The sequence below is a fragment of the Zonotrichia albicollis genome, chromosome 14 (genome assembly GCF_047830755.1).
Source record: "Zonotrichia albicollis isolate bZonAlb1 chromosome 14, bZonAlb1.hap1, whole genome shotgun sequence".
Taxonomy (NCBI): Eukaryota; Metazoa; Chordata; class Aves; order Passeriformes; family Passerellidae; genus Zonotrichia; species Zonotrichia albicollis.
In genome coordinates this window covers 14540510-14553153 of record NC_133832.1, presented here as the reverse complement: position 1 = coordinate 14553153, position 12644 = coordinate 14540510, and positions in this window count along the sequence as shown.

Sequence of the window (12644 nt, the reverse complement as noted above, 5' to 3'; positions counted from 1 at the left end):
AGACCACATCCTCTGCCACAGGCAGCTCCTGGCTGGGGTGCACTAATCAGCACCTGACCTTCCTGGTGAATACACCTGGCTCAGCTAGGGTGAGACTGCCAAGGGTATGCCTTTTCTGCTGTCCTTCCCTAAATTATTTGTTCTCAGCAAGGTTTACATTATTTCATGATTTCTTAGATGTTTCTTTCTGGCAGTTATTCCAGGGACTTTTGGTGAAAAGCCAGAGTAGAAGAAAATCAAGCTGGAAGACTACAAGGAGATGCCTTTACTCCATGGCACCTCTTCCAAGCCTCACATCTGAAGTGGGAATATTCATATGCATGGAAAGGTACTTTGGCCTAGCAGAAGTTGGTTCCCTGCAGCACATTCCTGAGCTGCAGGCTGAGCCCAGACTAACATGATTTAAGTGGCAGGGCTTCCATCCCCTCACACTGGGAAATGCTGCCAAGGTTTTACAAATCTTGCTGTTAGGGCATTTTTCTTACTAGGTTTCAATCTTAAGTATCCTTTTGCACAGTTGCATCCCACTAGTTTCAGATACAAGTTAAAATGAAGAATAATGACCTGAAATGAAGCCAAGGGAAATGCATGGAGTGATGTTTGCAGAGTACATTGATAGAAGGGGACAAAATGTCCTTGGGAGAACAAAGAAATTGGTTGTTAATAACACATTTCATGATGCAGACACCAAAGGAGTTTTATAACTGCTGTGGAAGTCCCGGTGTGTTACCCTCATAGTGCAGACCTGCAAAGTGCTCAGGGTGGCTCAGGGCAGGGGATTGCAGGGTGGGCATTTGGATCTCCTGGGTTATCAAGCTGCCCTGTGCCTGCCCCCACCCAGCTGGGTCATCTCCAGTGCTGGGCATCCATCCCCACAGGGGTCTTCTGGACCTGCTGGCTTGGGGAGAGCACAGACAAGTGAGGAGCTTCTAGGAGCAAGACTCAGACTCAAGAAAAGGGCATTAATCTGACTCTAAGTGCCTGACAAACTTTGTTTGATTGTATGAGAGCTGAACAGCACGGAGGGAATTTTAGTGATGCCTGCGCTGGAAATGGATTGCTACCCTAAACCCTGAGCAGAGGATCCAAGCCCAGCAACATCTGACAGCAGCTGTGATTGGTCCACAATCATTTGGCAAACAAAAAAAAGAATTTTAAACTGATTTAATCCTTCTGGCTTTGTCTAATAATCAGGTTAAGATGAGAGCCATGCTGTGGACAGAAGGAAGGTCAGCAGCCCCCCAGTATCTGTCAGGTGAGAAAATTAAGTGAAGACGATGGATAAAGAGGAGAGATTCTATGAGGGTGATGGGAAAGAAGACAAAAAAAAGTTAATACCAAAACACAATAATGACAAATTGAATGAAGTGAGGATTTCTTAGTGAGTGGGGCAGCACCAAAACAAAGTCTGAGCATGCTGGGACATTGGACTGGTCCTGAAACCTAAACCATCCAAATCACTGCCAGCAGTTTTCTTTTGAAATTTTCAGCTACCAGGGGAAAAGAACTGGAGATGCAGAGAACCTCACAAGCAGGTACAGAACAGATGGCTGTGAGCTCTGTATCTTTTAGGTGATGTATTGGAGCTCTAATGGCAGCAACATGTATAACAAATGAGGTCACCAGACTAATATTATTACAGCAAGTTCCACATGAATTAATCATGTTTGAGCCATGATAACAGAGGGTTGCTTAGTGTATTATCTCTGAGGCTCCCATCTCTCTGGCACTTGCTCTTAAGCCAGATGCCTTGGGATGGGGCATGGACTGTTTTCTTTCAAAGAAAGCAAGTGTTTCTTTCAAAAGCAGATACATTTATTCTGTTTTATTCTTGGGTAGATCAAGCTTTGGTAGCAGAAGCAATTCCAAAACTGCAGTATGATATTTTTTGTAAGGTTTTATGTTGGGTTTTTTTCCCTTTTTTCTGTGCAAGATACTGAAAGGACCCTGGGAAAGTTTCCCCCACCAGCCTTCTGGTTTTGAGATAAATATAATCTCTTTATAAAAACACACACTCACATAGCTTACAGCAGCCTTGTGCTGGATGTGGTGTTCACATAAATCACACCACCTCACTGCTAAACCAAGTCTAAAACAAAATGAAAGAAACTTTTTAATGAATGTCCAGCTTTATTTCTGTCCTCAACAGCAGGAAACTCATATGAAAGGTTTTTACTGGTTCTTGCACCAAAAAAAAAAAATGGTTTGAGAGATCTCCTGATAAAGGTTTTCCTGAATTAATACACACATAGGTTAGCATACATCAATAAGTAGAAACTCTTATGACCATGAGAGGGAAAAGCCATGCAGGTGTGGAGCTGCTTGGGTGTCTGGGTGTGACATTGACAGGTCTGGTCACAGCACTGGCTTCCGGTGTGACCATCCTCCCTCATGCTAGGGGGCTGCCAGGCTGCTACCAAAGGAATGAAAAAATAAATACAATGAGAATTTTGACCAAACCCCTGGTAATCAGAGCAGTTGTTAATTGACTTGCACCTCACAACAAAAGTTGAAGTCAGGTTAATGGCAGTGGGTTATCCATGGGCTATTTTTCTCAGTCTGGTCATCCCAGAATCACTGCTGTGCTTTACTTTGCAGTACAAAAGATGTCTCTGTGGCTCACATGTAGCAAGCAGGAAACCAGCAGGAAAGAGTGAAGATTCCACAAAAATTCCACCTTTTCCTGTATTACTGACTGTGCTGATGCTTTCTCTGTTCAGTTCTTGTTTGGCTCCTGGGCACTCACCCAGACTCACCCTCTGGCAGAGACAAAAAGTGCCATTCATGGGCTGAAAATTGGAGCTTTGGTTCTGGGTAACCATTTGGCTGACAGATGTTTCTGCTTGCCTGTCTCCATCATTGCTTTTTCTCCAACTAATTCCTGTCCTAGGAAGTGTGTGGCACTAGAGCAGAGAAGGAATGAGGGAAACCCACAAAAAATTAAAAACATTTTCAAAGCCTGGGGGTGTGAATTTCTGACCTGTTGGCTGATGATGTCGGGAGGGTGCGCCTGCACCTCCAGGTATGGGTGGGAGCCTGGCTGCAGGGGATCTTTCGTGTAAGTCAAAGGCACAAGTTACTCAACATCTCCCAGCTCTTGTTTCACAGGTCAGGAAGTGCCAGCAGTGCAAGGGTTCAGAGAAATGATCTCTGAAAAAATGTGCAGAGTTCAGCCCTGGTCCTACAAGGATGAGGGACAAGCTACCCACGGTTAGTTGGGAAAAAAAATAGAAACATACACTAGGTTTCATTTGTTTGTTTTTAACTGTTTGGTTTGTTTTCATTTTGTTTAATTTCTGAAATGTTTTGGCCTTTGTGCAGAAAAGTAAGAAAGCAGAAAGAATTATGTTATTTTCTGTGTTCATTTGTCATGAGAGTCACAAAAATCCAGATTGTTTTATTCCTAACTATGTCTATTAACTATACAGTGTCTCACAATGATCCCATAAATCCTTGGGAACATGGACAGCAGAAGAGCTGCTCATTCTACCCCCATGCCAGTGTGACAAGGGAGGGTGTCACAGACTGTCACATCACCAGCTCTGGGAGTGGCTCAGAGCCTCTGACCCATCTCATGCACACAACTTGTGCCTCGCTGTGTCTCAAGGCTCACACAATGATGAGTTTTTATTTCCCCTCAGTGAGGCTGATGGGCCTCACTGTTCAAGGAGGGATGATGGCAAAGTTTTGTGTATGGGCATTGCTGCATCTTAATAGAAATATTTTGAGGATTTCTGACTTCCTGGAGAGGTCTCTAAGCAGCTCCACCTTTGGAAGCACAGGACAATGGTGTTAGAGAGTAAGATTAAAATCTTGGAACTTTTACATGCATTTTTTCAGAAGGAGTGAGGTCACAGGAAAATTACTTAGTTGTTGGAAGGAGACTGGGACTGTTTCTAAACATTTGTCAGTTTCCTACAAGGGATTTTTGCCACCTCAATGAGCAGCTGTCCAAGGCAGGAGGCAGCTGAGAGGAACACTTTGATGACACTTTGGCTGATCTGGTCCTGCTGATGCTTCTAAGGGCAAGACAGTTTTGCAAAGCTCCTCCACCCAATTCAGAGCCCTGTGACTAACTCCCCTGCACAGAGCCCATTTCCTCAGAACAGCAATCACAGGCTGCAGACAGCAGCCTGGTCCTGCCCCAGTACAGCCAGCACAGGCCAGCATGTCTGAGGGAGCCTTAGCCTGGGTGTGATACCCAGCCCAGGAATTCCAGTGTCACGAAGTAATTATTTGTAATAACTCAGAGTAACAATTTCCATATGTAAGACTCAAAAACAAGAACTACAGGTTAGGAGATAGATACAGCTTGTTAGATGAGAGCAGGATTTCCATGTCCTTTAAAATAAGATCTGTCCTGTTTTTTGTTTTGGTCTCCCCACCAAAATAAAATCAGCTGCAAACAGATGTGTCAGTGAGCAGAGGCGGAATTATTGCCAGAGGTGTGAGGTGGGGAGGGTTTGACATGGACTGAACTCTCAGCACCATGATCATACTTTACTGATTAAAGAGCCTGAACAGATGCATCTTTCACTTCCAGTTTAGATTAAAACCTTGACTATCTCCTCCAGGTCAGCAAATTTGATGTTCAGGCTCTTTCAGGACTGTCCAGAATGTGGAAATTAATAGAGTGAGACAGACACAAACTGAGGTGTCCCTAAAAACATCCATGCAAAGAAGCCTGTGTGCTTCCCTGCATGGAGGAATGGGATCTTCCTTTGCCCATCCCTCAGAGAGTTCCTTTGTCCAGCTGGGCAGAAGAAGCCAGGAAGGTGAAGGTTAATGCCAAGGAGGTTATTTAGCTTGAATGGCGGCTTTTCTTTCCTCTTCCACCCCCCCATTCCAACACACACACACACAGGGTCTGGCACACACACACACATCCTGGAGCAAGGAAAGGAATTCCCTGCAGGACAGCAGGACACAGGCCAGGACCTCAGATGATACCTGCAGCTGGTGAGTCCTTGCCCTCACCCCACAGAACCTTCAGCCCTCCCAGTGCTCAGAGCTGGGTCAGCAGCCCCACACACAGAGCTTGCTCTGTTCCTGGGCACAGCATCACCCTGGCTGTGGCCAGCACAAATCCTCTGGCCCCCAGCCAGCCCACAGGGTTTCTTTCCCCCTTTCTCTGCCAAAGCAAATTGACTTGTGACACCTTCCCTGATGTTTTCATCCTTTAAAGGGTGGAAAGCTGAAAGCCTGACTTCATTGCCTTCACTTCCATGCCTCCTTTGTGCTCTCCCACCTAGATGTTAAATGAGCTCTTTCAGGGAGCACTGGCCATTGGAGTCACTGTGGGCAGGCAGGGGCACACGTGTGCTGCACCCACTGCCAGGCACAGCCCAGGGGGAGCAGTGCTACCCCAGCAGTGCATCCTGGCTCCTTTTGCTCCCACTCTCCAGCATTTCAGCTCCCTGGGCCTTGGCCATCCTGCTGTTTTCGTTTCAGAAAATCATATAACCTAGGTCATGCCTTCTCTGATATAAAACATGTTGCAGGTTTTGACTGAAAGATAAATAAGAATTTTTGTGCCTTCTAGATCATGGATCTTATGGTCATCTAAAAAATAATTTATAATTTCACAATCTCAGACAAGACCTAGTCCTGACAAGTGGATACCTTCTACTTTCTGCACTTTAGCAGAAATCTAGTCCACATAAACACTACAAGATCAATCATCCATGGTTTGCATTATTCTTCCCAAACAGAATAAGAAAAGGCATGTACATGAGCTGAGTGAACTCTGACTCTTCTACTCCTCACTCTTCTATTGACTCTTCTACTTCTGTCCTTACATGAGATTATGAGGGACCACCTTGAGACTTGTGCTTATGAAAAATGTAACACTGAGGTATTATAACAGTCCAGTCAATAATCAACTCTTTAATAATAAAGGTGATGCCAGAACCAGGTGGGGTCACCTGACAATTTTTTTTTGCTAACAAAGGCACAAAGGACCAAGCCCAAAGCCCAGTGGAAGGCACCTGTGCACTCAGATGCAGTGCAATGCCCTTGGGTGTGGCCAGCAAATCCATCACCTGTGCTGTGACAGTGGCCGAGGTGCACCAGATCTCTGCACAGGTGATGAGCACAGCGCCCTCTGCCCTGATCAGTGCAAGGAAGTGCCTTGCCAGGGTCTCCTCTGCCGTTTTTTCAGAACAACTTGCCCTGTTTCCACAATGGTTACCAATAGGAAGTTCCTTAGCTGCACACTGCCTTGGTGAGGGCATCTCAGCTCTGTTTATAACAAATCCAGAGCCTAGAGGTAAAAGAGCCACAAGACACCAGAATGTGTCATCTGGCCTTGGAAACTGGGAAACAAAGAGCTTCTAAATATGCAGGGACCTCCCTTTGTTCCTGGGACCACATAGCAAGAAGACAGAAGAGCTCAAACATATACAGAGAGGAATGTCTGCCCTCCTCCCTTTCCATGTGCTTCCGCCAGGATGTTTGTGCAAGAAGAAAGCCAGTTGAACAATAAAACCCACATGTCAGATGGGAAAGGGAAGTCTGGAATCCAGCACACCAAAAGAAAAGATTGACATGAGTTCATCCTCGTGATAAGGTGCCCCTCTCTAATGAGGATGAACATCACAGCATCTTTGATAAGGAGCCAAACTGATAATTGCAGCAGTGTGGTACTTGGCACTTTGAAATTTTCACCGAAGAATTGTGAAGCACTTTATAATTAAACTTAAATATATCTTTATATGAGATGGGAGGGGCCGTAAAGAGATAGCTTTGCTTATTTTGAGTGTGAAAAACACATAATTCCATCTCAACACAAACCAAAAGGCTCTAATTCACCTGGTGAATTAGTGGACATGGTGTTTTTAATGAACATGGTGTTTTTAATGAATTTTAATGGAATTATGCCCAGCCAGAGGACTTGCATGTCTTCATGCTTGGTAAGTATTCTTATGACCTTTTATCATAAGAACATACATTTTTAGTTGTAGAAATTATATAAAACAATGGAACACAAGAGTCCTCACTTTAATAAGCATTATTAACACCTCAAAACATGGAGTAGGAATGAAAGTATTGTGAACCAAGTCTGGCAATCCATAAGATGAAGTGAGGTCTAGGCACTGGGAGGTTTTACATCTGAGTACTTGCAAATTTTACCACATTTTCATCAGATTCATTAGTTTTGGTTGGGGAAAAATGTTGGCCTCTCATCTGTCTGTGTGGCAAAAGTCCTTGCTAGGGTTTCCTTTTACATATAACACCAAAGTAATTAAGCTCCTAATTATTTAAACTTTGAACAAAGTTCTGGCAATGCCTTTCCTGGCAAGGAGAATCAGCAGTTCTTACTGGACTGGGGCTGTCAGACATTTCCAGACAGCAGCACTGAGCACCTCTCAAAGCCTACAACTACTCCTGCTCCAGGCAGCTGACAGAGATGTCAATGTCCCAGAAGTGATCCCAATGCAACACATCTCTATTAAAATTACTTCCAGAGCAATCAGGTTTGCCACATGCCCATGGTCCTCAGCACTCTCAGGCAGTCGTGGTGTATCAAGGGTTAGGGCTGGTGGATTCAGTGCCCTTCACTCCTGCCACTGTCCCCAGCTCAGGAAGGGCTGTACCAATATCCCTTGCCAAATGTCCCCAGCCAAATGAGGAGAGGAAGAGCTTAGAGATACAGATGTGGAGCCTTCAGGTTCTGTGGCTTCCCTGCTGTGTTTATTTGCTTCTGCATGTCTATAGCCAGCTTGAGCGAGGGACTGCTGCCCTGGCTGAGTCAGCAGCTGGGGCTGTTACACTGCCAGCCCTGGCACTGACCACCACAATTTGGCTTCTGTCTGTCCCTTTGCCCGTATTTCACTTTCAGATTCTCTTTAAACTGGCATAAGCTGGTTTCCCCTGCAGCAACGGCAGCAGCAGCAGCAGTGCTGACAGGGTTTGCATGGTGCTTGAAGTTCTTATCCCAACTTCATCCCAGAAAACGACACATGTATTTCACCCAGCCAGCTCCCAGTGATTACCAGGGCACTATTTGTCCTTTCCATGCCAGAATCTGATGCCTTTGGGATCAGGCTGTGCCTCACTAAGAGCTCCTGGCAGCACTGATTTCACTGGGTCCTTGGCCCTGTGCAGCATCACTGATCCTTCACCAGCAAGGTGCACCCTGCTAGCAAAATAAACCAATACTAAAGATAAAGAAAGGAGCAGGTGTCTTGTCACACATTTCCCTGGGCTCTGTGTGGAGCTGGCAGTGCTTTGGCAGGGTCTGGGAATTCTGGAGATGAGGAGGAGTAAGGGAAAACTTAGATTTGCTGTGGAAGGCCTGACAAGCTCTGTATTAAATAGTGGACTCCAGTTTGTGTTTGGCCTCTCATGAGTGGACAGTGGTAGAGAGCCAAAAGTGTTCCCAGCTTATCACTGGCACAGCAGCTCCTTATGGGGAAGTCCTGAGGAAAGAACTCAAAGACACTGCTGGAAATCTCCCCTAGTCCAGTGTGGTCCTGTAGGCTGCAGCTTATCACAATACAGAAATGCTCTGTGCCTCCAAATTTGCTTTTCTAAGGGAGAAATCGATTATGTGGGCAGGGTCCTGCTTATCCTCTTATTTCTGGTGGATTTTTTTTGTCACCTGCTTCTACTAAGATTTACCTTTTGGGGTCAGTTCCCCCCCTTTTGGGGGCATGCACAAGCTGGTGTTGTTTCTCTGACTGCACTGAAGCTGTTCTGCCTGTGACTTGTGTAATACACACTGCCGGTCTCAGATGGTCACCACTGGTCCTCTCCAGCCCTTTTGCCATCACCCTCAGCAAGGAGATCAAGTGCTTTACCACCCATAAAGACATTGCCATGTCATTCTGATCCCCATCATGCCCATGGATTTTTACAGACCAGGTGGATGTCCCAGGATCTGCTGGAGGACTCCTTGCTGAAGCAGCCTGTGCCAGGTTTTGTTCTTGCAGAGCAGAGCACAGAGGTGCTTTGCAAACATTCTCACAGCCTTTGAGCAGCACAGGGCATCTTGCCACCACCTATTCCAAGCCTGAGTTAGCCTCTTCCTCTGGGACCACAGGCAGGAAGTAGTAGTCTACAAGTAGAAGCAATCTGGGGTGAAGACAGCTCTCCTGTGCTGTCTGTGTGGCTGCTCTGAGCAGGATTATTTCCACTCCAAATGTGTTATTGCAGGGAATAGACGGGAGCTGGGTGGGGCTGCAGGGGCTGCAGGGACAATAAAAGGAAATGCCTCTGCTCTGCACATGGTCTGGAGAGGGAGGGTGCTAGTGCCAGCCAGGAGGGGATGTTGTGCAACACAGGGTCCAGAGGGGAGGCATCTGCAGGAAAACCAGAGCAGAAGAAAGTATTTGAGAGAGAGTGGATGTGTGGGTGTGTGGGTGGTGTCAAGGGAGTGGGAAGGAGACAAAAGAGGCTGTGTATGGCTGTGTGTGAGGGGATTGCAAAGATGAGATGAGAGGCAGAATGTCTGTGGGTGGCATGGGGAAGGATGCAGCGCCTGCTCCATGCTGCCAGACAGAACACTTCATCCCAGATGCTCTGACCACCTTTTCAACCCCATCAGCCCCACCCTTATTGTACCCTGTTAACCCTCCATATCCAATGTCCTTGTCTGAGGAAGAAAAACTGTGGTATAAGTGTCTGGGTAGGGTGCCAAGGTTCAGCAAGAGCTGTCCATCCCTTCAAGCAAACAAACAGCATCTTTTCAAAGCTCCCTTGAGCACAGAGAGGCTTCAGAGTTGCTGTAGTGTTGGGTCTGGGGGTCATTAGAGAACAACCTCTCCAAAAGTGTTTCTGCTGACGTTTGAGTCACTGAGCCATCTTCTTCTTACAAAAAATATTCACACATATCAATGTTACCAGAGGGAAAACAAAAGCTTCATCCTTCTTTGCAGTAGCCTTCCAACTATACTCCTCCCTATAATTTCAACATTTTGCAGTTCAAGTTTTTGCTTCTTCTGTTAAAAAAAAAAAATTGGCTTGGTTTGGAGACTGCTTGACCCACATGGCTTTGACCCTGAGGTGCTAGCAAGTGACATTTGAAATCAGACCCCTCTCTAAGCCAGGTTCCTGAAAAGCATGGGCCAAAGAGGCTGATAAATAAAATTAACAGGTTTGAAGACAAAGTAGAGGAAAGAAAAAAAATCAAGCTTGTTCATAAATATCCTTCAGAAAGTGAAAACATAGAAATAGTGACCTAATGGGAGGCACTGCTCAAAATTCCAGAGGATCATGGTAATCTGATATGTACACTGACTTTATGAGTCTGGAGTCCTTCTGAAGAATCATGCCACAGCCACACACACTTTGTTTTAGCCCCTGCATGCCATCTCCATGCCCTGCTGTTACAGCTCTGGCTTGTAAAGGGTTTCAGTTTGTTCCTTTGCTGGATAGTAATTGCCCTGGATCAGCTTCAAATAGGAGAAAAAATGTTTAAAAAAAAGACAAAAGGAGCCTTCAGAGGTCCTGAGCACTGTGCCTAGGTGGTGATCTCATGGCAGTAATGACCTCAGAGGTGTGTTTGGCTTGGTTCAGATTCACAGAACTGCCTCTTGCCAAGGATATTTAAAGTGGGCCAAAAACATCTGTAAACACACCCATCCAAATACACATGCTGCAGCCATGCAGTTACAAACACACATGATGGGATTCATGTTAACTCACATGTGCTCAAAGGAGATACAGGGTCTGCAGCCACTGTCAGGTGCTGTTTATCTCACACCTCAGTTTACCTCAGTTTATCTCACACCTCAGTTTATCTCCCAGCTCAGTTTATCTCAGTTTGTCTCACAGCTCAGGTGCCCCAGCCCACAGCTCACAGACAGTGAACTCAGCCTATCAGTTGTAACCTGTGCTATGCAATACACGTCTCCTGTGGAGCTCCTGATCCTGGATCCCAGACTGGGGGACTATTCCCAGGTCCTATTTCTCTTATTTCAAGTTAAAATAATTTGAACTTTGCTGTGCTCCTCATAACTAATCCATTTGAATCAGGAAGGAAGGTGCTCCTGGGGGTCCAGTTTTCCAGGATGAGCACCGTGCTCCTCACAGCCACGGCTGTTTGATGGTTGTTGCTCAGAGCTGCTCTCAGCAGTGGCTGCAGAGAGCTGTAGGTTGCCCCTGCAGAGCCCTCAGAGCTCTGCCTGCTGACATTCTTGGTGCTCAGCACATGCACTGGATCATTTTCACAAGCTGCTGTGCATTCCTCTCCAAACACACGTGGGATGCACTGATTACCTCCTTCTCCAAAGGCTAAATCATGTACACAGGACTAAGGCTGGAAGCTGGCAGGAGGAACAACCCTGTCTTCATAGGCAGAGTGCTTCCATGGCAAAAACTCATACTCTCAAAAGTACATATTTTCCCATAAATGGCCAGTCACACAGAACCAGCAACCACAAGCTGATGTGGGCATAGGGAGGAGCTTTTATGTCCATTACTGTTGAGGAGCAGTTCTGTGACATGATTGAGCTGCAGGATAAAATTGTGGGTGACTTCACAGTCAGTGCAATGCACACTGATGGTTCTTGGGGCCCTCACCCAGCACACAGGGCTTGGGACTTTCACCTGCCCCCAGCCCTGGGAGGACACAGAGCAACAAAAGTCCATTTTTAGCACACTCAGGTTCTCAGCAGCTGCTGAACATCCAGACCAAGCAGAACACAGCTCTGACTCCAGCCTCTCTTGGGCACTGACAGCATCTGATGGGATCTCCTGAGCTGAACAAACTGCCTTTGAGGAGATAGAGTGTACTCAAACAACCACAGCAACTCCTTTTAAACTGTTTCAAAAAATACACAGCTTTAATCACCTGTTTAAACGATATTTCAAAAACTTTGTCACATAGGGCCGTAGAAAAGGCTCCCTGAGCCTGCCAAAATTTGGAATATTTTCTCTTGAAGTGACCCTGTTTCAGTGTACTGTTACAGCAGATACCGAACACCACCAAGGCCAGGTCAGACTGTAACATTTGCTGCCATCCTGAGTTTGCTTCCACTGAGTATTTGACCTCATATTTCCCATGCTTGGTCCCTCTTAAGAAAGGTTGTTTTGTTGGTATGGAATCCCAATAGGTATTTTCAAGTTCAAGGAAAGTGAAAAGAAACAAGCCCAAGCCCCCACTGTGCAATCCTCCCTCTGCACCAATTCTGGCTGTGCTTTTTTCAACAGGCCTCTATCAAGGAGGGATGAAAGGCAGAGTTCAGGACCAGGTCTGAAACCTGGACTTAATCCAACAGCATTAAATCTCCAGCTGCAATGATGTTACATTGCAGGAGACAGGAGGGTGGAACCTGGAGGGAAATTATTACCAGTGCTTGGAAGTTTCCTCTGAGTGCTTTGGGGCCTCTCTTAGAGTTTTGTAATGGATCTTAGCAAGGCTTTTTCTCCATCACTGTATGGGACAAGTCATTGCTGCTTCAGTGTTTCTGCTGGCTTGTTTTGCATGAAGAAGGCTTCAACATCAGCTTCAGAAAGCAGAATTCTCAGGTGACCTGGCCTTTGTTCAGGGAAAAAGGAAGTCACAGATATCTCAGCATCCAGGGAACTCCTGCCTTTCAGCTGCCCCAACAAGACCCAGTGAATGAGAGCAGGGAGCTGGGAAGGTGCTCTTTGCAGCTGGAATTTTCTGATCTTCTATTCAACCTACGATTAAGCAGTCC